This window comes from Lactuca serriola, chromosome 5 (assembly GCF_051521515.1).
Source record: "Lactuca serriola cultivar US96UC23 chromosome 5, Lser_US96UC23_V15, whole genome shotgun sequence".
NCBI lineage: Eukaryota > Viridiplantae > Streptophyta > Magnoliopsida > Asterales > Asteraceae > Lactuca > Lactuca serriola.
Window position 1 is genome coordinate 65690577 of NC_136412.1, and position 25097 is coordinate 65715673.

The following is a 25097-nucleotide window of genomic DNA, read 5'->3' on the forward strand; positions in this document are numbered from 1 at the left end:
AGAGGCAAGGATTCATCAATCGGTTCAACCGGAGTTTCCTCCTCGGGTTGAGTGCCAGCGGTAGAGGTTCCTTCATCTATCGACTCTTGAATCTCTTCAAGTTCGATTTGCCTCCCACTGTCTCCTTGGCTTATGAGTTCTCGCTCTCGGAAAACTCCTCTCCTCGCAACGAAGACAATATTGTCCTTCGGTCTATAGAAGAGATATCCAAAGGATGTCTACGGGTAGCCGATGAAAATACATCGCTCACTTCGAGGTTCAAGCTTGTCGTGAGTATCTCGTCTTACGAAAACCTCGCAACCCCAAACCTTGATATGTGCCAACGAGGGAGCTTTCCCTGTCCACATCTCGTGAGGTGTTTTGGCAACCTTCTTAGTAGGGACTCGGTTAAGGATATGGGCGGCAGTCTCTAAGGCATATTCCCAAAAAGAGATTGGTAGCGAAGCACGACTCATCATAGAGCGAACCATATCCAATAAGGTTCGATTACGCCTTTCTGCCACACCATTTAACTGCGGTGTCCTAGGAGGCGTCAATTGTGAAACTATTCCACACTCCTTGAGATAATCGTGGAATTCAAGACTTAGGTACTCTCCTCCTCGATCGGATCGAAGCATCTTGATTTTCCTGCCCAATTGATTCTCCACTTCATTCTTGAACTCTTTGAACTTTTCAAAGGTGTCTGACTTTTGCTTGATTAAGTAGATATACCCATATCTACTATAGTCATCGGTAAAAGTCACATAGAAGCGGTTCCCATCCTTCGTGGTTGATCTAAACGATCCACATACATCGGTATGTATTAGGTCCAATAGACCCTCGCCCCTTTCACATGTACTCGTGAAGGGTGACTTAGTCATCTTTCCAAGTAAACAAGACTCGCATGTGTCATCTTCCCTAAGGTCGAATGACTCCAACACTCCATCCTTTTGGAGTTGGGCTATGCGTTTCTTGTTGACATGTCCAAGACGACAATGCCACAAGGATGCTTTATCCATACTAGTGGAAGAATCAATATTCAAAACATCATTTCCTAAGTTATCAACAATCATAACGGTTTCATATATTCCATTACATGGTATAGCTTCAAAGTAAAAGACACCATTTAGATAAGCCAAAATAGAACCATTCTCATTATTAAAAGAAAATCTAAATCCTTGTCTATATAAACCATGAAATGAAATGATGTTTCTAGCCATTTCTGGCGAATAGCAACAATTGTTCAAATCTAAAACCAAACTATTCCTAAGCACTAAAGAATACACTCCAATCTTGGTCACAGGCGACGATCTTCTGTTCCCCATGATTAGATTTATCCTTCCTTGCTCCACATCCCTACTTCTTCTTAGTCCCTGCACATTAGAACAAATGTGATAACCACAACCGGTATCAAGAACCCAAGAAATAGCATGATTAGAATCGTTAGATTTGATTGTGTATATACCTGCGAAAGATGGCTTGATCTTTCCTTCTTTGATTGCTTGCAGGTAATCCGGGCAACTTCTCTTCCAATGTCCTATCTTGTGGCAGTGGTGGCACTCTGCCTCCTTCGGGTTAGAGCAGGGCTTAGCGGGATCAACTTTGGTCCCACTAGAAGAGGCACCATATCGGGCTTTCACCTTGCGATAGTTCTTCGATGAAGCTTTCCTCTTCTTTCCCTTCCCTTGTCCAATAGCCAAGACAGGAGCAGTGGGCGGATTGGGAGTAGGTGCAACAGACTTGTCCTTGAAGTTGCTCTCAGCAACCCTCAAGAGACCTTGGAGCTTGCTTAGGGTGACCTCTTCTTTGTTCATGTGGTAGGTCATCCTAAATTTATTGTATATCGGAGGCAAAGAGTGAAGCACCATGTCGATCGCCAAGTCCTCACCGAAGTCAACATTTAACTTGCGAAGGCGGTCGACATACGTTTGCATCTTTTGCAAGTGCACGGTAAGAGATTCTCTATGACCCATCTTCGCGGAAATCATGTTAGTGAAAATCTCATACCTCTCTTGTCTCGCGTTTTGGTGGTACCTCTCCAATAAGTCTTGGTGCATCTCGTACGGGTACATGTCCTCGTAGGACTTTTGGAATTCGGAGTTCATGGTGGCGATCATGATGCAATGTACCTTCGTTGCATCTCGCTCATGAGTTTCAAAGGCGGTGATTTCGGCTGGAGTAGCGATTTCGGTGTTGATTTTCTCGAGCTTCTCATCAAGGACATACTCCTTGTCCTCATAGCGAGCAATGGTGCGAATGTATCTTATCCATTCGCTAAAGTTCGTTCCATCGAAGGTGACCTTTTGGCAAAGGCTCATCAACGTGAAAGAACTAGCAGCAGCGTTGTTTGCGTTCGACATCTACAATTAGAGAAAGGACAAAGATAGATTAGAATAAGAATCCCTAATTATCACCCAATAAGAAAATTAGGGCTAGGCTCCAACAATAACATTTACATATTAGAAAAGGGATGCCGTAATCTAACATGCAAATAAATTGAAGGTAAGTGAATGACGATTCACTAATTCTCCATCACAAAAACCTAAACTATTAGTCCTAAGTGTTTTTGAGAATTCCTAGGTTCGGATGAGATTCATTGAAACTATTCAATGACATGTTTAAATCTCGATATGCCCCTCTCGTTTGTGACTGGGATGCCGAGGATCACAAAGCGGGTGTGAATTACAATGCAAATTCACATGGTGCCTTCATTGTAACGATCACCTATTCGATGTGCCGGTAAGCCACACACGCTCCATCGAACTATGATAAACAATGAATCACCCTTTGCCACCTTCGCTTAGAACCAATTAGTGTGCCGGTAAACCACACACGCTCCACCAACATCTTAGCAAGGTGCAAAGTGTAATTTCATGGGATTGCATCAATTCACTTTTCCTAAAGTAACTAAGATTGGGAAATTTTAAAATATGTGTAGTTACTTTGTATTTCTTATTATACTTTTAATGAGAGGATGAGGTTGCCCTATCATACCCGTTCGGCTAACAACCTTCCACCAATCAAGCAAGCGGTGGGTGTGAGTGTACACCCATTAAGCACCATTTTATAGGCCGCAACCTTATACCCACCTTATAGATCGGCTTCGTGAATGAGGCCTACTAACGGTAAGACTAGCATTTAGTTATACATATATATATTATTCTAATAATATCATATTAGTATAGGGTTGTATTTTAAACCTTTTAAAAATCTAGGGTTTGAAATTTAAGTTGTCTAAATTAAAACTTTTAATTACAAATATAAATTTCAAAACTTGAGGACAAGTTTTAAACATTTAAAACATGGAGGATCAAATAACAAATAATTCCAATTAACAATTAATATCCTAATTATCTATATTTGATTTTATTCAAGATTTCTTTGAAAGATAATTACCAAAATAATTAACTAATTATCATATAAGGAAATTAAATATTTAATTAGTTGATAAATACCTTTAACTAGATCAATATAATAGTCATATATATCATAAAATCGGATTTAGGTTGATCTATTATGATTAAGGTAAGTTTCCATAAGATAAACACAAAGAAATCCCGAATCTGGTCATTCCTGACGCCTGGACTCGCCGAGTGCACAAGGGGACTCGCCGAGTCCACCTTGGGACTCGCCGAGTCAGTGACTCAGAAACCTAAAAATCGAATTTTGCAGGTTTGTTTCAGTTAATCAAGCAACAATTTAAAGAAAACCAAGCTAGGCTCTGATACCACTGATGGGTTTGAGCCATAAGAACTTTCCTATGTGCGCATGCAAAACCCTAATGCTTGGATCTAGGCTTTCTAATAAACATGATTTGAATCCAAGACTTCCAATTACTAATTAGGTTAAATAACAACATTGAAACAGATCTAGAATCATACCTTTGAGTTCCTTGTTGATCTTGAGGTCTTGGAGCTTCTAGAGTCACAAATGTCACTCCTCTAATGGCTTACAAACACCAAAGCAAGGAGGATGATTTGGGAGAGAGGAGAGGGGAGGAATTTCGACCAGAGGTTCCTTACTTTTGGTCAAGTGTCGAATTCCCCATGCCATAGGGTCTATTTATACTTGTAGACTCCTTAAGGGTTACAACCTAAACCCTAATTGGATAATCTTCTCTTAAGGCTATCCAAATCCATTCCATAGATAAGCATATGGACGATTTTAGCTATCCAAAAGCTCTTAGAATTCGTCCATACCATATCCCAATGGATTTACAGTCTAAAGCTTAACTATCAAACAATTGACAGTTTATACCCCTTTATTTAATTAATCTCTTTAAGTCACCAAATTAATTCTAATTAATTCTATGACTTATATTAATCAAATAACAAATATATTATTCATTATATTATTCTCATAATATATTAATAATATTTACTCTCTCTTAATAAATCATCCTATCAAGTTGCTATGGTGAAGGCAACCCAAAAGGACCATGCACAACCGGATCAAATACTTGCCTAATATAGTTGCAGCCTTAGACACTATTCCAACAATTGGGTCATAGAAGGCCCAATTAGGGATGTCAACGGGACCAAACAGGAGCGGAAATAGTTGCCCCCGCTCCCGCCCCCGAAATCAGTTGGTGCCCACGCTCCCGGTCCCACCCCCGGCTCCCCCGTTTACATAGCCCCCGGTCCCACCCCCGGTTACCTCCATCGCTCCCGGTCCCGCCCCCGTTCCCCCGGTTCCCCCGGTTTATAGGCTTAAAATTCGATTTTTTTTTGCTAAACAACTACTTTGGTTTAGGCTAAAAAGACTATTTTTAACAACTTTAAAAGCTTAAAACCTAATCTTTTAGAAATTAAAAAAATTAAAAATCCAACATTACGAATCCAACATTACAAAATGACAATTCTAACAATCTTATAAATATAAAATACGACAAATCCAATATTACAAATATAAAATACTTACATGTCCAGAATTGTATGATCGAATCACTACCTCTCCAATATCCATTAATTGGAAGCGGGAAAGTAAAACCTAACCTAAACCTAAAATTAGAAAATCTATTTTGTATATGTATTTTATATTAAATATATATTTTTTACATAAATATACAACCGGGGCCCTCGCGGGAATAGGGGACGGAAATACCAACTCCCGACCCTGGTCCCGAAAATAAGCGATGTTTAATTTTGCCCCCGCTCCCACTCCCGCTCCCGGTTTTTTAAAAAATTTAGTCCTGTACGGGATCAGGGTCCCACGGAGGTTTTTGTCATCCCTAAGCCCAATAACATTTATTATTATCTCTTAGGCCCAAAAATCATGTTAATGGGTCACAAAGGCCCAACAAGCATGATTGGAACTTTCAAGCCCGAAGATTTGAGTGTTTACTTGTTTTAGGTATAGTTTAATTGTTGGAAAGTTTGAGTGGGTGATTGTTAATTTCGCACCGGAACAAGGCCGGTCGGTTATTTTTAACGATGTTTGGAATTATACGTATTTTCATCTTTCCATTTTCATGAATTGTAGTTTGGTATATTTATTTTAACTCCAATATCTTAAAAATAAAATAATTGACTCAAAAATCTTGGTTTGAACCCCTTTCAGCCCTTCTTTAGTAAAATTGACAAGTTTAGTCCTTTAAATATAAACAAAAGACATTTTAAGCCCTTAAACCATTTTCTTGACACTTTTGACCCAAAAACTTGTTCAAGTGATATTTTTAGTTTAGAACTTATTCTTTGGCAGTTTCAGCCATTCCAGAAAAGTATTTTTCGGTTAAAGCCCAAACTTTTGCAACTTTTACAATTTTGGCCCAAAATCCAAAAAGTTTACATTTTTGATCCTTGTTTGGAAAATACATCATTTTAACCCCTGAAATAGTTTGTTTACCCTTTTTACCCCCTGTTTTGAGAAGTTTATCATTTCACTCCCTTGAAAGTTGAAATTTTCGAAAGTTTTGGCTTAATGGGCCGAAAAGCCCAAAATTTGGCCCATTAAGCTACAATTTACACTTCTTGCCCTTAAAAGAGTATGATATCCATAAAAACATTTATTTTTACTGTTTTGACTCTTTTAGACCGTAAGAAAACCGTGAATGACAATCTTTCCCCAAACTTTTGCTTATTTGACAAAAATAACCCAATAATGAGTCATATGTTGTAACATGTTCATTTTAACCCTTATATGGTAGATTTTCGTAACTAGTTATGTGTAATACCACCTAGATCACATATTTTTCCCTCATAAACTATAGATCTCGAAATATCATTACAGTGAATATAAATGAAACATAACATTATCATCATCACACATGTAATATAACAACATTCATTGTTTACTTCGAGTATTGTATTTGAATATTACATGCCAAAATAGTAAGATTATGATGAAGCAAAATATAACACAGTATCCATTAGTTTGTTTCGTTCATCCTGCTTCAACGGCTTCCTGAGAATACAAATTATTTTGAAAAACGGTCAACATAAAAATGTTGGTGAGTTCATAAGCATGTTTGTGAAAATGATTTGTATAACTTTGAAACCACCAGAAAATCCGATATTTTCTGCAAACTGTTTAGAATGTTTGTGTCAGATCTTGTATTAATGCATGTATGTTTTTGTTTATTTGATTAAAAGGGTAAAGAGAAATGTAGAGAGAATGTAAAGAGCATGTAAAGAGAATGTTCCCAGACAACCCGATGTTGTCTGTAAAAGAGAAAGCGGCCATACCAACCCCCGAGGTTGAGTACCAGTATAAGAATGTTTCCGAGTAATATAAAAGAAAAGAGAAGGGTCTTCCGTAAACTTCATAACGTTAATTCCTCTAAGTGAGCCGTCATAACCATACTAAATAATGACAATTTCGTCTGTCTTGGCATTGTTGGACGCCGGCATTGATTTTTGATTTTTGATTATAAGGTTTTCCTTACCCTAGACAGAGTTAGGCTAACTGTAGCGAACATCTTAGGTGTGGGGTGTCATCCCCGTATAGATCTATACACAAACCCCTTCTCCCTCCAAGAGACTCTGGTTATAACTACAGGCTATGATCATACACTTAATAGGTTGCAACCGACAAAACTCACTAGATCCTTAACCAAATTTACCCGAAGAAAGGTATAATCTCATTCCAGGCCCAATGAACCATGTAAGTGAACCACTAAGGCATCGTTAACATATAAATCATTTAAAGGCCCAAATTGGAATGAAATTATATAACATGGGCCCGAAATATATATATGAAAGGAAAACTAAGGCCCAATTCACATGTAAGGTATTTACAGGCCTAAATAGCACACAAATAGTATCCAAGGTCCGTCGCACATGTTAATGGGTCAATGAGGCCCAATAAACATATAAATAGTATACAGGACCTATCACACATAAAAATGGGCCACTAAGGCCCAATAACCTTGAAAAATGATCAAATTAATCCGTTTGTTAGTTATCGTTGGTATTGGTTCACGTATTCACTAAAATAGCATAAAAGCCCATTTTTTGTAAAAATGACGTTCTTGGCCCAATAAGCCAAAAATTTACAATTAAGGCCCAATTATTGTAAGAAATACACTTTAGTCTCCATTTTGTTCAAAACTTGTGTTGATGACTAGTTTGTGGTAAAAATAACATTTTAAAACCCATTTTTGTCAAAAATATCATTATTGGCTTGATTTTTGTGAAAATACACATTTTCTGGTTTTTGAGCTTTTCCGATCTGGTTGTTGTAAAATTTATAGAAAAATCATCGTAAGTCGAAATTTGGATCCGTAAATTCTGGAAGTTTGGAAATTTTGTCTACTTTGTTCAAAATTTTTCTCATAATTTTTGATGGCCTAAAACTAGTGTGAAATTACTCACCTTCATAGGTTGGTCCGAAATTATTTCAAATATGATAGGGAGTTTTGTAAAATTCACCAAAAATTATAGAAAAATCGTATGAAAACGTGAGCATAGTCATTTTAAAGGTATAAATCTGAACTTTATCCATATAAAACAGTTTTGAAAAATACTTCCATTAAGAGGGTCAAAACAGTTCGATATTGGGCTAAAACTTTCCTGTCAAAAGCTGATTTTTGAGTATAAGGTATAGATCCTTGAGCGCAGCACTCATTTTTTCTATTTTAAGTGTATAATTCCCAGATCTACAAGTTTACATGTAATATATGTGATAAAACATACTTTTCTCAAGGTTCTTATGAAGATCCAAGTGATAAACTTCAAGTTCTTAACATATTTTTAGATTAATGAAGTAATCAACACATAATCACCAAATAATTCATGGAAAACACACATAGTCATGCATATACACATAGATCTACACAAATCAACTTGTATTCTCCCCCAAAAACAAGTAAAAACCAAAAACAAGGGGGTATGAACTCACCTTGTTTGAAGATTTCGGATTTTGATGAAGAAATGAAGAGATTTTTGGGTCTTAGTACACCTTTGTTATGGATCTCGAGTTTATGAATCTTCTAAGGTGTGATCATTTAATAAAACCATGTGAGAAGGAGTTTTCATGTTAAGATGAAAGAAGATACTTGTGTTTGACAATAACTTACCAAGTTAGAGAAAAACTTGCAATGATCCTCTTGATTCACACTTGTATTACTCGAAAATTTGAAGGGAAAAGGTGAGTGAATTTCCTTGAGTTTGAGAGTAAAATGGAAGAGATCTTTGAAAGTCAAATGATGGTGGTGGTGGCCGAGAGTATGAAGAAGAGGGAAAGAAGGATATTTTGTCGAAGTGTGCTAGCATGGAAGTATGGGATTTCTTGTTACATGGTGGGTAATGTGCCTAGAAATCCAATAGTCCATAATGAGGTGTCTTTGTATGAATTAGTTAGATTTATGCATTTTTTTTATAAGTTGGGCCGAGAATGGGCTTGACAAGATGATAGAATGGTTTTGGGCTCCTTTCTTGACTTGGTTCGAAGTTATGAAGCCCAATATCGGCCCATTCGGCCCTTAAGTGTGTTCACGGCCCAAAGGGCATAAATGGATGGGTTTAATGGTCCATTAGGGTTAATTGGAGTTGTCATGGCCTAATAGGCCCCTTAAAGGTAAACAAATTTATTTTAGGCCCATTATGGCCCTAAATGTTAAGTTTCATGAAGGTGGATCCAACTAAAGTCCATTTAGGGTTCCTAGGCCCAAGATGGTGAAGTTGGAGATTTATACGTCCATTAGACCCAATAAGAGAACCCTAGCCCATAATGAACTTAAGTCGGGATTTCTAGGGTTTCCAACCCTTATTTGAACATATGTGATGTATTTGAACGAGAATAGAGTATAGTATTCACTTAGAGTACAAATTATTACACTAGGTGAATGATTGCATGAAAGTAGAATTTCCTAGCAAAATGCCAGTTGTGGCATCATCCCCCCCCCCCCCCCGGTTAGAGGGAATTTCATCCCAAAGTTCTTTCAAAAGATAGGTTCATGAATGAGAGAATAGGTGAGCGTACTTCTGCTTTGTCTGATCTTTGCGTTCCCATGTGAATTCCGGTCCATGCTTAGTGTTCCATCGAACCTTCACAATCGGAATGCGGCTCTGCTTCGTATGCTTCACTTCTTTATCCACTATCTCCACCGGTTCCTCGACGAACAGGAGATTCTTGTTTATTTCGATTCTCTTCTAGAGGTATGTCGAGAGTTTCATAATATAAGCATTATTTCAAATTTGAGACGTGGAACACGGGGTGTACATTGCAGAGCTCAACAGGTAGCTGCAGCTTATAAGCCACTGGACCAATTCGACAAGAATCTCGGATGGTCCAATATATCACGGGTTCAGTTTTCCTTGTTTCCCACAACGAATCATTACCTTCCAAGGAGAGTCCTTTAAAAACGCGTGATCCCCAACTTGACATTCTAATGGCTTACGTCGCTTGTTAGAATAGCTCTTCTGTCGGTCTTGCGATGATTGAAGTCGAGCTTTGATTTGGATTATCTTCTCTGTTGTTTCGCAAATGGTTTCCAGTCTCGTGAGAGTACTGGCGAGTGATCTACATTTTCGACCATAAAGAGCCTCGAAAAGAGCATCCTTGATGCTCGTGCGATACCTGTTATTATGTGAGAATTCAATCAAGGGCAATCGGGTATCCCATGACTTGCTAAATTCAAACACCCAGGCTTGGAGCATGACTTCGAGTGGTTGAATGGTCCGTTCGCTTTGACTATTGGTTTGAGGGTGGTAAGCAATGCTCATGACTAGCTGTATTCCTATAGACTTCCGAAGCGATTGTCAAAATTGTGAAGTAAATCTACTATCCTGATCCGAGATTTATAGACACTGGCACTCCATGGAGTCTCACGATCTCTTTGATATAGATCCATGTTAATCTTTCCATCTTGTACATTTCTTTTATTGGTAGGAAATGAGCAGATTAAGTTGACCTATCGACTATCACCCATATAGTGCACAATCCAATTCTTGTAGAAATAAGCTTCGTCTTTTTGACTGCGAGAGTTTTATCCAGCCTACACAGTGCTTCCTTCGCGATATTCTCCGGCTTCGATGCCTCCAGAGTCGGCCGTTGGTGTTGAGAGTGTTTGTTCTTGCTTCTTGAGCAGACGAGTATGTTATTGATGAAAATAATGAAAAGGCTGACTAAGAATGGTTGGAAAAACTCGGTTCGTAGGGTCCAAGAATAGCGTGGGGGCATTCATTAGACCGAAGGGTATCACAACGAATTTGAAATGGTCGCGACGAGTTCGGAAAGCAGTTTTTGTAATGCCGTCTTCTCGGACTCGAGGCTCGTGATAACCGGATCTTAGATCTATTTTGGAGAAGCAACTAGTTCCTTTGAGCTAGCCAAATAGGTCTTCAATCCGAGGAAGTGGGTATCGGTTTTTAATAGTGAGATTATTTAATTCCCTAAAATCGATGCACATTTTGAAGGATCTGTCTTCTTGAAGAACAAGACCGGAGCTCTCCAGGGTGAGAAGCTTGGTCCGATGAATCGTTTGCGCAAAAATTCTTCTCAATTGACTGGATAACTTGTGAATTTTCGGCGAGAGCTACCCTGTAGGATGAATTGGCCATTGATGTGGTTCCCGGTATGAGGTCGATCCGAAATTCGACCTGTCTCTCTGGGATATTCCTGAAACTTCTTCGGGAAATACATCCGGATAATCACATGCTATTGGAACACCTTGTATGCTTACTTCTTCCTTGGTCTTGTCCACAACATGAGCGAGGAAAACGTAGTTCTTCTGGTGCAGGCACTTTTGTGCCTTGATGCACGAGATAGGAAGAGGATTGGCGCCAGGTTTATCACCATGAATTATTAAAGTTTCGTGATTGGGAAGGTGAAGGCAAACGGCCTTCTCGTGACACATAGTATCAGTATGGTGGGGGTTATCCCATCCATGCCGGTTATTGTTGGATATAGTGTCTAAGTCCATAACTTTATTTGGTATGTACTTGACTCGACACGACATGGTCCATTTGGGTTGCATGGCATTGCAATACTTGGATAGACTAAATGAGAGAATATTGCACTTATGATTATTAATATATTATAAGTTCTAATATATTAATAATAGTATTATTTAATTAGTATTGATCAAGTACTAATCTAGTATTAATTTGGTGATCAAAGTGAGACTAATTAAATATATAAGGGTTGATTATGACAATCATCAATTCTTTTATGGTGGATTAATGATCCATGGTTTATGGGTTATGGATATAACCATTTAGAGCTCCATGGATAGTACATGGGAGTTACAAACCCATGGGTCATGAGAAATGAAGAGTCATGAAAATTATGGGTCTTCTTAATGAAACCCTAACTGTGACACCACTATAAAAGGAACCCTTAGGCTAGCAAAATCATGACCTAGTGTTACTAGAGAGGGCATAACCGATTTTGAGTGGTAGAAGTATTCTCTCAAGTTATTCCAAGTTTTGTGGTGTTGTGTGAAGCATTTGAGGCACAACATTTGGGGTGCTAGGCTTACAAAGTCTTGAAGGAATCCAAGCAACAACAAGGTATGTATTTCTACTAGTTTTTATGTTTATGTAATCCCCATGCCATGCTAGTTAGGAAATAACCTTGAAAAAGAAATTTGCATGTATATAGTGAAAACATAGATTCAAGGTTATTAGGGTTGCATGTACACTTAGGAAGTGTTAGAATGCTCAAAACCCATCAGTGGTATCAGAGCCTAGGATTGTTTTCTGTATACTTGATGCAAAACTGCTTGAAAATCGAAAATTCTGCATTCTGACGACTGTACTCGCTGAGTCCATGGGGAGGACTCACCGAGTCCATGAACAAATTCATCCTACTCGCCGAGTAGGATAATACACTCGCCGAGTAGGATCGAGCTGGGCAGATTTTTCGAGTTTTTGTTGCTGGAAATGGATTAGAATCATTATCCCAATCTGTTTTGGACTTGTAAAATCTGTTTTTCAAAATTATAATGATTATGTTAATCCATTTTACATGACTTTTAACAATTTCAAAGTATTATATATGTTAATATGATTCTTGAAATTGCTTGACATGAATTTGTGTTCTTATGAGTTTTTAGAAGATCATAGGAATTATGTGTAACCACCATGTGTGTTTAATTCTTGATCTTAATTGTATTGATGGTGTCCATAACTTTTCCTCAAGTTATGGATAACCAAAAGTCACTTCTTTTAATTGTGATTAAAGAACTAAAGAGGTTTCATAAAATGAAGAGTTTTTATGAACCATTAAAACTCATAAGTTACAAATTGAAGAGACTTGGAATAGTTTCAATTCTTGCCCTCAAGTTTTGGAATTTGAAAAGTCTTACACTCTAATACTTTAATTCCAAATTAAACCTTAGATTTTTAAAAAGTTTAAAAATCAACACTTATACTATTATTATAATTTTATTATATAGATATGTATAAGAATATGTCGTTCTTACCGTTAGTAGGCCTCATTCACGAAGCCGGTCTATAAGGGGGGTATCAGGTTGTTGCCTATAAAATGGTGACTTAATGGGTGTCCACTCTCACCCACCGCTTCCTTGATCGGTGGAGGGTCGTTAGCCGAACGGGTAGGATATGACTTTAAATACTCGTTAAAAGTATAATGAATTATAAAGTAACTATACATTATAAATTCCCAATCTAAGTTACTTTAGGAAAATGTGAAATTGGTGCTAGCCCATAAAATTACACTTTGTACCTTACCAAGTCGTTAGTGGAGCATGTGTGGTTAACCGGCACACTAACATGGACTAGTAAGAGTAGCAAAAGGTAACTTGACTTTATTATAGATCGGTGGAGCGTGCGTGGTTAACCGGCACATCGATAAGGTAATATTGTTGAGGGTACCAAGTCAATTTGTATGGTTATTCACACCTTGTTTGTGATCCTCGACATCCAGTCACAAACTTGAGAGGGCACAATCGAGATTCAAACATGCCATTGAAAAGTTCAATGTATCTCAAAAGATCTAGGAGTTTCAAAACCAATAAAACCTAATAATAAAATATTTCGTTCTTATGGTGGAAATTGGTAAATCGTCATTTACCTACCTTTAACTATTTTATAATTTGGATTACGGCATCCCTCTTCCAGTTATAAATAGGTTATTGGGTCCTAGCCTTAATATTTCATATTGGGTATTATATTAAGGACTTTAAATCAACTAACTTGAATTTCTCCCATTATAGATGTCTAGTTTAGACAGCTATGGTCTTCCCAAATCTTTAGGAAGAAGCTTCCTAATGAAGATGATATCCCGAATGGCAATCAAGGTGAAAGATCAATCCCTTTGTTGTGCATTAGTGGGACTGAAAATCATACTTCACTTCCTTCACCTCCTCCAATAAATCTCTCTGTCCCACAAGTTTCAAGACCTAATAAGTTCTAAGTCACTCAATCCCTATTGGCAAACAAAGTCTATATGTGCTTAGGTCTTGGAGATTAAGCCACATATTGACAAGCCGGGAGAGTCGGGTGTCGAAGTCTCAAGGTAGCTGGCTGTTGACATGGTCACTCCCTAATGACAGATTACGACGTGAGCCTTAAATGATCTTATCTATTTGCTTGATGATGTTGAATCAGAAATGATTTGGAGCATTGGTAAAGCAAATTAGATTGGAAGATCAACTTCCCAAACTTCCATGGACATTGACAGTGATGACATCGGAAGTCCAGAAATACTTTCTCTTCCCAATTGAAAGGGATTGGCCATAGTCAACTCGGTTGACAAAATGGTAAAGAGAAAGGCTAAGTCTGTGATAGTCCCGTGTACCGTTTCCAAAGAGTCCATATGTTTCTGTTGCCAAAGGAAGGGCATTGGTTGTGAAGCTGCCAAAATTTACCTAAAAGTCCATAAGGATATTAAAGTCAAATGTTTGACTCTGCTTTGGGTAAAGTCCATTATCTAACTCTATTAAGTTTCTATTCTAAGATTCTTATTGCATGAGGTGACTGGGTCACATATTGATGTTTTAAGAATCAAAGAAGAGTGAAGAAACTTAAAGGAAGTATATGTTGATTCTGATCGTGAAGATGGATTTCGATCACATGGTTCGGTGATCAGAATTTTGAGTTGTTATTTAAGAGTTGAGATATATTGCTTAGGAATAGATAACAACAAGTTTTCCATATGGATTGTAAGGATAAGTTTTCCGCAAAGTTTTAAAATAAAAGAAAAATGGTTTTGATTTTATTTATTTTAAGTATCCTTACAATGGCTTTTGTGAAAAAGGTTGTTGCTTATATGTTTCCATTGATAAGCAATATGGGTAAATGGATTTGATTCTTTCATTAGTGGTAGTGTCATAATTTACCAAATAAGCAAAGATTCTCATCACCCAAGTTTCAGTTGGATAGAAATTTGGAATCATGCAACTTGTATTGTGTGATGAATGAGAATTTTCATCTTTGGTAAATTAAGACTAATTCCTTGTTCACATTCGCATGTGAGTCAAGTGAAGGACGAAAAGATTGGGTACACTTGGTTGTGTGCTGATCAGGTCCACCATAAAGGTTGATAAGATTATTCATTATGATTTACTAAGGTTTAGTAAATATGGTTATGCTTATGAGTTTAAGTGTAATTCTAAAACATTGGAAAAGTTTCAATGTATGGCAGAATGAATAAAAAGAATCAAATAAGGCAGACAGATAAAAGTTTCTCCAATCTGAAGAGATGGGAGAGTACTTGTGTACTTTGTTTTATGATTATCTTAATGATTATGGAACCATATCACAATTGATCCTCTAAGGGCACCTTAGTGTGTTTGTTGCCTGAGGAGAGGAATCGTGAATTGTTGAAATGGTTAAATTAAAAGATAATTCATACTTCGTGCCAAAAACAAATCGTGGAGTTATACTCCAAGATTGTAACTTGAGTGACATAGTCTTTAGAAAGTTCATAACACTTGTCAAATGTAGAGTAAGATGTTTCCTATTCTTGTACATTTGAGATTGGTAAGTTGTGATGTTTTGGATAAAACAAAGACCAGCTAAGACCAATAGTGAGAAGTGTTTAACTTTATAAGAATCTGCACTAACTATTGAATATTTGTTTTTTCAAAGAATGGTTCTTGACAAAGAGAATCATATATGTCAAGAGGTCAGTGGGAGTCTTAAAAGATCTTAAGATAGGCTCAAGAACTAATCAAGTGATTTGTTAATCACTAGCCCACGACTTGAGGTTTGTAACCTATCGTGTTGACATATTATGTGCTCATCTGAGTTAAGGTTGGCCTTGCATTGGAGTTCTGAGAGTTCTCGACTGTTTTCATAACAACCTGGAAGCAATGGTAGGCCCTTGTGCTGCCGGGTGGCAAGAAATTAAGATTGCACAAGTTCAGTCCATATGAATTTGGAAGTGTCACTAACCTAGTCTTGTGATTATGGTTTTGACAAAATTCACATGGAAAAGAACAAATACACTATAAAATCTAAGTGTCATAAGGTTTCTCTTCGATTCATGAAAATGATGGTGAGGAAACTCTTTCACTAAGAAGATTTTAAGTAGATAGCGGTTGTGATATTTGCATCCTCATATAGTTAGTGGAGCGTGTGTGGTTAACCGGCACACTAAATAGTGAGAATTGCAAAAGGTCTAGACAAACATGTGAGCTATCTAAGGAAAGGTGTATGTTTTTTTATAAAGTCTTATCAAAGCAATCTAGTATCAGAAATATGAACTTTGGTAAGAAAGTCAATAAAGTATTGATTTCTAAAAGTCCAGTTGATTTCTGAGTACATGTCAAAGCTAGTGGGAGCATAAAATATTATGCTGGTAATCATTATGCTAGTGGGAGCATGATGATTATGTTAAGTATTGCTAGTTAGCAATGTTAATTATAGAAAACAGAAGTTTCAATTTGCTTTGAAAAGTTGTTTTCTATAATTAAGGGAGAGGATTTTATACTTCATTCCAATTCTACCAGCTTAGATTGAGTTTTATCAACTTTAGTCAAGGATATATATGAATGTTATGTTGGAATTGTTCAACATAAGGAATTTCTATATATGTTGCGTTCTCAAAATTCGATTATGATTACGGCATACCTCTTCATAGTTCGAATTGTGAGAACATGGAAAATAAAAATTTTTATAGCATGAATCGTGTCACATATGCTTCGGATATAGGATCGATTTCATGTACTATAATATTCATCCATTCTAAATTTTCCTAATGCTTAGGGCATTAAGAAGGGAAAAGGGATTAGAACTGGAAATGACTAAAATGATTAAGCAAAATTGTCGAGGACAATCTGAGGTTTACCAATGATTGGTTGCTCATGGACAATTAGAAGTATAGAGTAAGGAACATATTGATATATTTTGAAAAGAGGCAACTCTTGTTCAGAAGTGATGGTCAAAATGGTAGTATGGAGTTGTCTCCATAGGTGGAAGTTATTCTTTGAATCTTTGTAAGTTAAAGAACTTAATGCTAAGAAGGATGTTCAAAGGAATGTACTTTGAATTTGAGACTTCATTTCCATTGAATTGTTTTCCATTGGAATACTTTGTAATGTTTGTTACCAAGTCTTTGTGACTTCTGTGCATAGTCATTACAAGGGGATCATTGCATATAAGTTTAGAATCTAACAGATTACAGTAAATGACAAAAGTTTGGTATTCTTGCGTTTACAACAAGGATTGGAATTGTGAAATGAGAATCATTGGAATATTGTCAATTGATCTATTTCACAAAGAGAGGACCACATGTAAACATAGTATGCATACTTGGAGTATGACATAAATGTTGTTTGGAAAAACATAGTGTGCATGCTTGGAGCATGGCATGACTATTGTATTAATTCAAGTATTAAGTTGATAAATCGAAACATAAATAATGAGTAATCCATATGGTGCTTAGATAAAAGTTGTTTTATTTACACCCAAGTGTTGGGGCCATATAGGATTAAGTATTATTCTTGTGTTTCAATTTTGCATTTTTTTACTTCCAGAATAATTATGTTATGGTATATATCATATTATTCAAACCATCCACAGTCGGTCAAACTTTGGAAGTAAGTATTGATTCAAGACTGTCATGAATCTGGCTTGTATGATTTGTCTAAAGTGCTTTAGACAATGCAATGGTTGCTACAACATTCATGAGTACTCATAAGGGCTGAGTATTGGATTCAACCCACGCTCACTTGCATCACTTCATGGAATTTATCTCGAGTGATAGTAAGACGGTAATATCATATAAATCTTCAAACCTAGAGATATGAGTTGTTGACTATGAGTTGGTTATTCATTGATTGTACGAAAACGCATTGGTAACTCGATGTTATAAAACATGCCTTTGTGAGTAATTCAACAAGTAGTTAGTACAAGCATATCAGTCGAAGTTTATCTGTTCCTTCTAGAAATAGAAGCGATATCTGGGCCCCTCGATGATTTGGTTTTGACCTATGTACCGGACCCGGTCAGAACCTAATTGATGTGTTCAATTTAGTTCTATGTCGAAACAAATCGGAGATCGAGAAACAAATGCTGGACAATAAGTAAGACCATGTTCCATGTGTTTGTCCGGCTGATATCATGAGAGCAGAGGATTATATGATCACTTATCTTAAATGGCGTATCGTTATCATCTCAGTTCCGAGAGACTTTGAAAGAGCTACGATTGCTAGTCGGATTTTGAATTCATATTTGCAAATATAGTAATTAGACTTATCCAAGTGGGAGACTGTTGGATATAGTGTCTAAGTCCATAACTTTATTTGGTATGTACTTGACCCGACCCGACATGGTCCATTTGGGTTGCATGGCATTGCAATACTTGGATAGACTAAATGAGAGAATATGGCACTTATGATTATTAATATATTATAAGTTCTAATATATTAATAATAGTATTATTTAATTAGTATTGATCAAGTATTAATCTACTATTAATTTGGTGATCAAAGTGAGACTAATTAAATATATAAGGGTTGATTATGACAATCATCAATTCTTTTATGGTGGATTAATGTGTTGGATTAATGTCTAAGTCCATAACTATAATTGGTAAGATTTGACCCGACCCGGCATGGTCCATTTGGGTTGCATACCATCATGCACTTGGATAGACTATAATGAGAGAAATAAGACACTTATGGTTATTAATATATTATAAGTTCTAGTATATTAATAATAAGAACAATAAGATTATTTAATTAGTATTGATCAAGAATTAATCTAGGATTAATTAAGTGATCAAAAGAAGACTAATTAAATATATGGGTTGATTGTGTAAATCATCCATACTTGTATAGTGGGCTAATGCTCCATGGATAATCAAGTTGGGCTAAAACCCATAGGATGGTTCATGGATGCTCCATGGTGTATTTGAACCCATGGATCCAAGGAAATGGAAAGCGATGACAATTAAGAGTTTACCCTAATTGTAACACTATATAAAGATATTATTCTTGGCAAAATCGGTCACTAGTATTATTCTAGAGAGGGCTAGCCGATTTCATGAAGTGTAGAATTCTCTCAAGCTATTCTAAGTGTTTTGATGATTGTGATTCCATTTGAGGTGTCACACTTGGGGCACTAGGCACTCAAGCTTCATGAAGACTTTCTACATCAAGAGGTATGTATTCTATCTTGTTACATTCATTGTTTTTGTATGCTAGATTAGGATAATACCTTGGAAGTTCTTATTTGCATGTATAATGGAGAAAACTTAGATCCAAGGTATTTAGGGTTGCATGTACACTTAGGAGTGTTAGAATGCTCAAAACCCAACAGTGGTATCAGAGCCTAGGCTTGCTTTCTCTTATACTTGATGCAAATTGCTGAAAAATGCTGAAAAACTCGATTTTCTGGCTTTCTGGGCACTGGACTCACCGAGTCCACTGATGAACTCGCCGAGTCCATGAGTAAAACCATCCTACTCGCCGAGTAGGTTCATGCACTCGCCGAGTAGGAGCCCCAGACAGCATATATTCGACGTTTTTGGCTAGAAATGGACTAGGAACATTACCCTAAGTTGTTTTTGAACTTATAAACTTGTTTTTGATGTGGTAATGTTCATGCTAATCCATTTTCAAAGATAATTGTCAATAGATTCATGTTTTGTATTAGTTTAAGGTTTAGACTAATTACATGAAAAAGTTTGATTTGAATTATCTTGTTCTTATGAGTTGCTTAGATTAATAGAAATGTTGAGTGAAATAGTTGTTTTCAATCCATTTTAATCTAAGAGTTGAGTATAAAATGTGTTTGTGTAACTTATCCTCAAGTTACATGAAGAGTCACATTAAAGACTCATAAAATTCATAAGAGTTGGCAATGGTTACAAAATGAAGAGTCTTGTGTCATTGAATAATTTTTATGACTCCATAACTTGTCCTCAAGTTATGGAAGTTCAAGAGTCACTTCCTTAAAGGAAAATATGTAACCATAATTAAATCCAAAATAGTAAGATTATGATGAAGCAAAATATAACACAGTGTCCATTAGTTTGTTTCGTTCATCCTGCTTCAACGGCTTCCTGTCACACCCCCGAACCAGACGGCGGAAACGTCCGGGGGCTTGTGCGTGACTTCATCTTGAAATATCATTACAGTGAATATAATTGAAACATAACATCATCATCATCACACATATAATATAACAACATTCATTGTTTACATCGAGTATTGTATTTGAATATTACATGCCAAAATAGTAAGAGTATGATGAAACAAAATACAACACAATATCCATTAGTTTGTTTCGTTCATCCTGCTTCAACGGTTTCCTGAGAATACAAGTAATTTTGAAAAACGGTTAACATAAAAATGTTGGTGAGTTCATAAGCATGTTTGTGAAAATGATTTGTATAACTTTGAAACCACCAGAAAATCCGATATTTTCTGCAAATTGTTTAGAATGTTTGTGTCAGATCTTGTATTAATGCATGTATGTTTTTGTTTATTTTATTAAAATGGTAAAGAGAAATCTAGAGAGAATGTAAAGAGCATGTAAAGAGAATGTTCCCATACAACCCGATGTTGCCTGTAAAAAAATGGTCTTCCATAAACTTCATAACGTTAATTCCTCTAAGTGAGCCATCATAACCATACTAAATAATGACAAGTTTACCTGTCTTGGCGTCGTTGGATGCCGGTTTTGACTTTAATTATAAGGTTTTCGTCACCCTAAACTGAGTTAGTCTAACTGTAGCGAACAGCTCAGGTGTGGGGTGTCAACCCCGTATAGATCTATACACAAATCCCCGCTCTACCTCCAAGAGATTCTGGTTATAACTACAGGCTACAATCGTACACTTAATAGGTGCCAACCGACAAAAACTCACTAGATCCTTAATCGAATTTACGCGAAGAAAAAAAAGGTATAAACTCATTCCAGGACCAATGATCCATGTAAGTGAACCACTAAGGCATCGCTAAACATGTAAATCATTTCAAGACCCAAATGGAATGAGATTATATAACATGGGCCCGAAATATATATATGAAAGGACAACTAAGGCCCAATTCACATGTAAGGTATTTACAGGCCCAAATAGCACACAAATAGTATCCAAGGTCCGTCGCACATGTTAATGGGTCAATGAGGCCCAATAAACATATAAATTGTATACAGGACCTCTCACACATAAAAATGGGCCACTAAGGCCCAATAACCTAGAAAATGATCAAATTAACCCGTTTATTAGTTTATCGTTGGTTTTGGTTCAGGTATTCACTAAAATATCAAAAGAAAGAAGAACACATATAAAACTCATTCCTAGGCCCAATAAACATGTAAGTGGACTACTAAGGCCCACTATACGTGTCTATTATTTCTAGGCTCAAAAGGAATATGAATGTCTATCCTGAGCCCAATATACATGTAAAATGACACTAAGGCCCACTAAACATGTATATTATTTCCAGGCCATATAAGGATATGAATATCGTTTTTAACCTGTTTACTATTGTTTTGTTTATTTTAGCTTGACTATTTTCAAAGTTGATATAAAAAGCCCACTTTTGTAAAAATGACGTTCTTGGCCCAATAAGCCAAAAATTTAGAATTAAGGCCCAATTTTTGTAAGAATAACACTTTAGTCTCCATTTTGTTCAAAACTTGTGTTGATGACTAGTTTGTGGTAACAATAACATTTTAAACCCATTTTTGTCAAAATATCATTTTTGGCTTGATTTTTGTGGAAATACATATTTTTCTGGTTTTGGGTGTTTCCGACCTAGTTTTTGGAAAATTTATAAAAAAATCATCGTAAGTCAAAATTTGGATCTGTAAATTCTGAAATTTTGGAAATTTTGTCTACTTTGTTCACAATTTTTATCATAAGTTTTAATGGTTTCTAACAAATGTGAAATTGTCCACCTTCACAGGCTGGTCCGAAATTATTTCAAATTTGATAGGCAGTTTTGTAAAATTCGCCAAAAATTGTAGAAAAATCGTATGAAAACGTGAGAGTAGTCATTTTAAAGGTATAAATCTGAACTTTATCCATGTAAAAAGGTTTTGAAAAATACTTCCATTAAGAGGTTCAAAACAGTCCGAGATTGGACCAAAACGTTTCTGTCAAGGGCTGTTTTGTGAGTTTAGTTTATAGATCTTTGAACACAACACTCATTTTTGCTATATCACGTATACAAATCCCAGATCTACAAGTTTACATGTATTATATGTGATAAAACATACTTTTCTCAAGATTCATATGAAGATCCTAGTGATACACTTCAAGTTTCTTAACATATTTTTAGATTAGTGAAGTAATTAACACATAATCACCAAATGTTTCAAGAAAACACACATAATCATGCATATATACATAGATCTACATATAGGACTTGTATTCTCCCCTCAAAAACAAGTAAAAACAGAAAACAAGGGGGGTATGAACTCACCTTTGCTTGAAGATTTTGGATTTTGATGAAGGAATGAAGAGATCTCGACTTCAGCAAGCCTTTTGAGGAGGTTTTTGAACTTGGATGGTTCTAATGAACATGATCCACAAAATATGGTGGCAAGAGGAGATTTTTGAAGAGATCAAGAAGTTAAATCCTAGATCTAAGTAAGAACTTACCAAAGTTGATGATCTTGAAGAAGAACCTCTTGAAAACACACTCAAAGTCCCAAAAATATAGAGGAGGTAGGAGGAGTGTTTGAGATATTTCTTGAGAGTGTTTAAAGGAATTGAAGATGGTGGTGAATGAGGGGTTTGGCCGAGAGTAGAAGAAGAGAGGGAGAAGAGATAAGCTAGTTGCCTTGAGACATGGGATTGGTTAATTATATGGAGGGTATTTATCATGGAAGACCACAAGGTAAATTTGAGGTGGCACCATTTAACCCCATGCACAATCTTTTCTATTACTTATTATTTTATTATTATTATTATTATTATTATTATTATTATTATTAAAATTATTATTATTATTATTATTATTATTATTATTATTATTATTATTATTATTATTATTATTATTATTTTGGGCTGAGAGTTTGGGCTAGGAAGGGGGAAATGGAATAGTTTGGGCCCATTAAACTTTAGTTAGGATTTTGGGGCCAATTCATAAAATTTTCGGCCCATTGGGCCTTTAAGGTAGTTCACGGCCCAAAAGTATAAAAGAATGGGTCCTGTGGTCCATTAAGGTTAATTGGAGTTGTTATGGCCGAATAAGGCCCATTAGAAATAAGATGTATCATTCTAGGCCAAAATAACCAAGTTGAAAGTTTATTGGTTCGTTAGACCCAATAAGAGAATCCTAGTCCATAATAATATTGAACCGGGATTTCTAAGGTTTCCAACCCTTAGTTGAACATATGAGATGTATTTGAATGAGATTAGAGTATACACTTTTATAATGGATGATGTTTACAAGGGAATAGAATTTCCGAGCAAAATGCCAATTATGACATCATCCCCCTATTAGAGGGAATTTCGTCCCGAAATTTATTCGGAATGTAGGTTCATGAACGAGGGAATAGGTGAGGGTATTTCTACTTGATCTATCTCATGATGCTTGAAGTTGAGTTCTAATTTTTGGATTATCTTCGCCGTCGTTTCGCGAATGGTTTCTGGTCTTGTGAGAGTATTGGCATGTGGTCTGCACTTACGACCATAAAGAGCCTCGAAAAGAGAATCCTTGATGCTCGTGCGATACCTGTTATTGCATGAGAATTCAATCAAGGGCAACCGGGTATCCCATGGCTTGCTGGATTCAGACACCCAGGCTTGGAGCATGACTTCGAGTGGTTGAATGGTCCGTTCGCTTTGACTATTGGTTTGAGGGTGGTAAGCAACGCTCATATTTAGCTATTTTCCCATAGCCTTCTGAAGTGACTGTCAAAGTCTTGAAGTAATCTCGTTATCTCGATCCAAGATAGTAGATATCGATATTTCATGGAGTCTCACGATCTCCTTGATATAGGTCCATGTTAATCTTTCCGTCTTGTTTGATTTCTGTATTAACAGGAAATGGGCAGATTGGGTTAACCTATCGACGATCACCCAGATAACGCCCAATTCAACTCGCATACCTATAAGCTTCGTCTTTCAACTCCAAGAGTTTTATCCATCCACGTAGTGTTTTCTTCGCAATATTCTCCGACTTTGATGCTTTCAAGGCTGGTCGTAGATGTTTACAGTGTTTTGTTCTTGCTTCGTGAGTAGATGAGTATGCTATCGATGAAAATAATGAAAAGGATGACTAGGAGTGGTTGAGAAAACTTGGTTCGTAGGGTCCATGAATACTGTGGTAGCATTCGTTAGACCGAAGGGTATCACAACGAATTTGAAACGGTCGCGACGAGTTCGGAAAGCAATTTTTGGAATGTCCTCTTCTCGGACTCGAAGTTGATGATTACCGGTTCTTAGATCTATTTTAGATAAGTAACTAGCTCCTTGGAGCTGGTCAAATAGGTCGTTAATCCGAGGGAGTGGGTATCATTTTTTTGATAGTGAGTTTATTCAATTCCCATGAATCGATGCACAATCTGAAGGATCCGTCATCTTGATGAATCAAGACGGGAGCTTCCCAAGGTGAAAAGCTTGGTCCGATGGATCCTTTGCTCAAAATTTTTCTTAATTGACTGGATAACTTCTGAATTTTGGCAGGAGTCAACCTATAGGGTGAATTGGCAATTGATGTGGTTCCCGGTATGAGGTCGACTCGAAATTCGACCTGTCTCTTGGGGCATTCCCGGAAGTTCTTTGGGAAAATACTTTTGGAAATTCGTATGCTACTGGAATACCTTGCATGCTTACATCTTCCTTGGTCTTGTCCACAACATGAGCGAGGAAAACGTAGTTCTTATGGTGCAGGCACTTTTGTGCCTTGATGCACGAGATAGGACGAGGATTTGGTGCCATGTTTATCACCATAGATTATTAGAGTTTTGTGATTAGGAAGGTGAAGGCAAACGGCCCTCTCATGACACATAGTATTAGCACGGCGGGGGCTTAATCCAACTATACCGATTATCACATCAAAACTCCTAATATTTAATGGCATCAAGTCTGTTGAAATGAATGGTTGTTTAGTGTTAAGGTGTTCCCTACATAATTATCTTTGGTTGATTCGGTTTTCCCATTAGTTATCTCCATCATTAAGGCTTAGTTTAGCCTCTAGGGTTGTGGTTTTAGTAAGTGTTTGAATATATGTTACTAACGAAGCTTCGCTCAGCTTGACTATTGAATAAGAGGTAAGCGAAAGAGTTGTTAAGTGGGAACGCACCAGT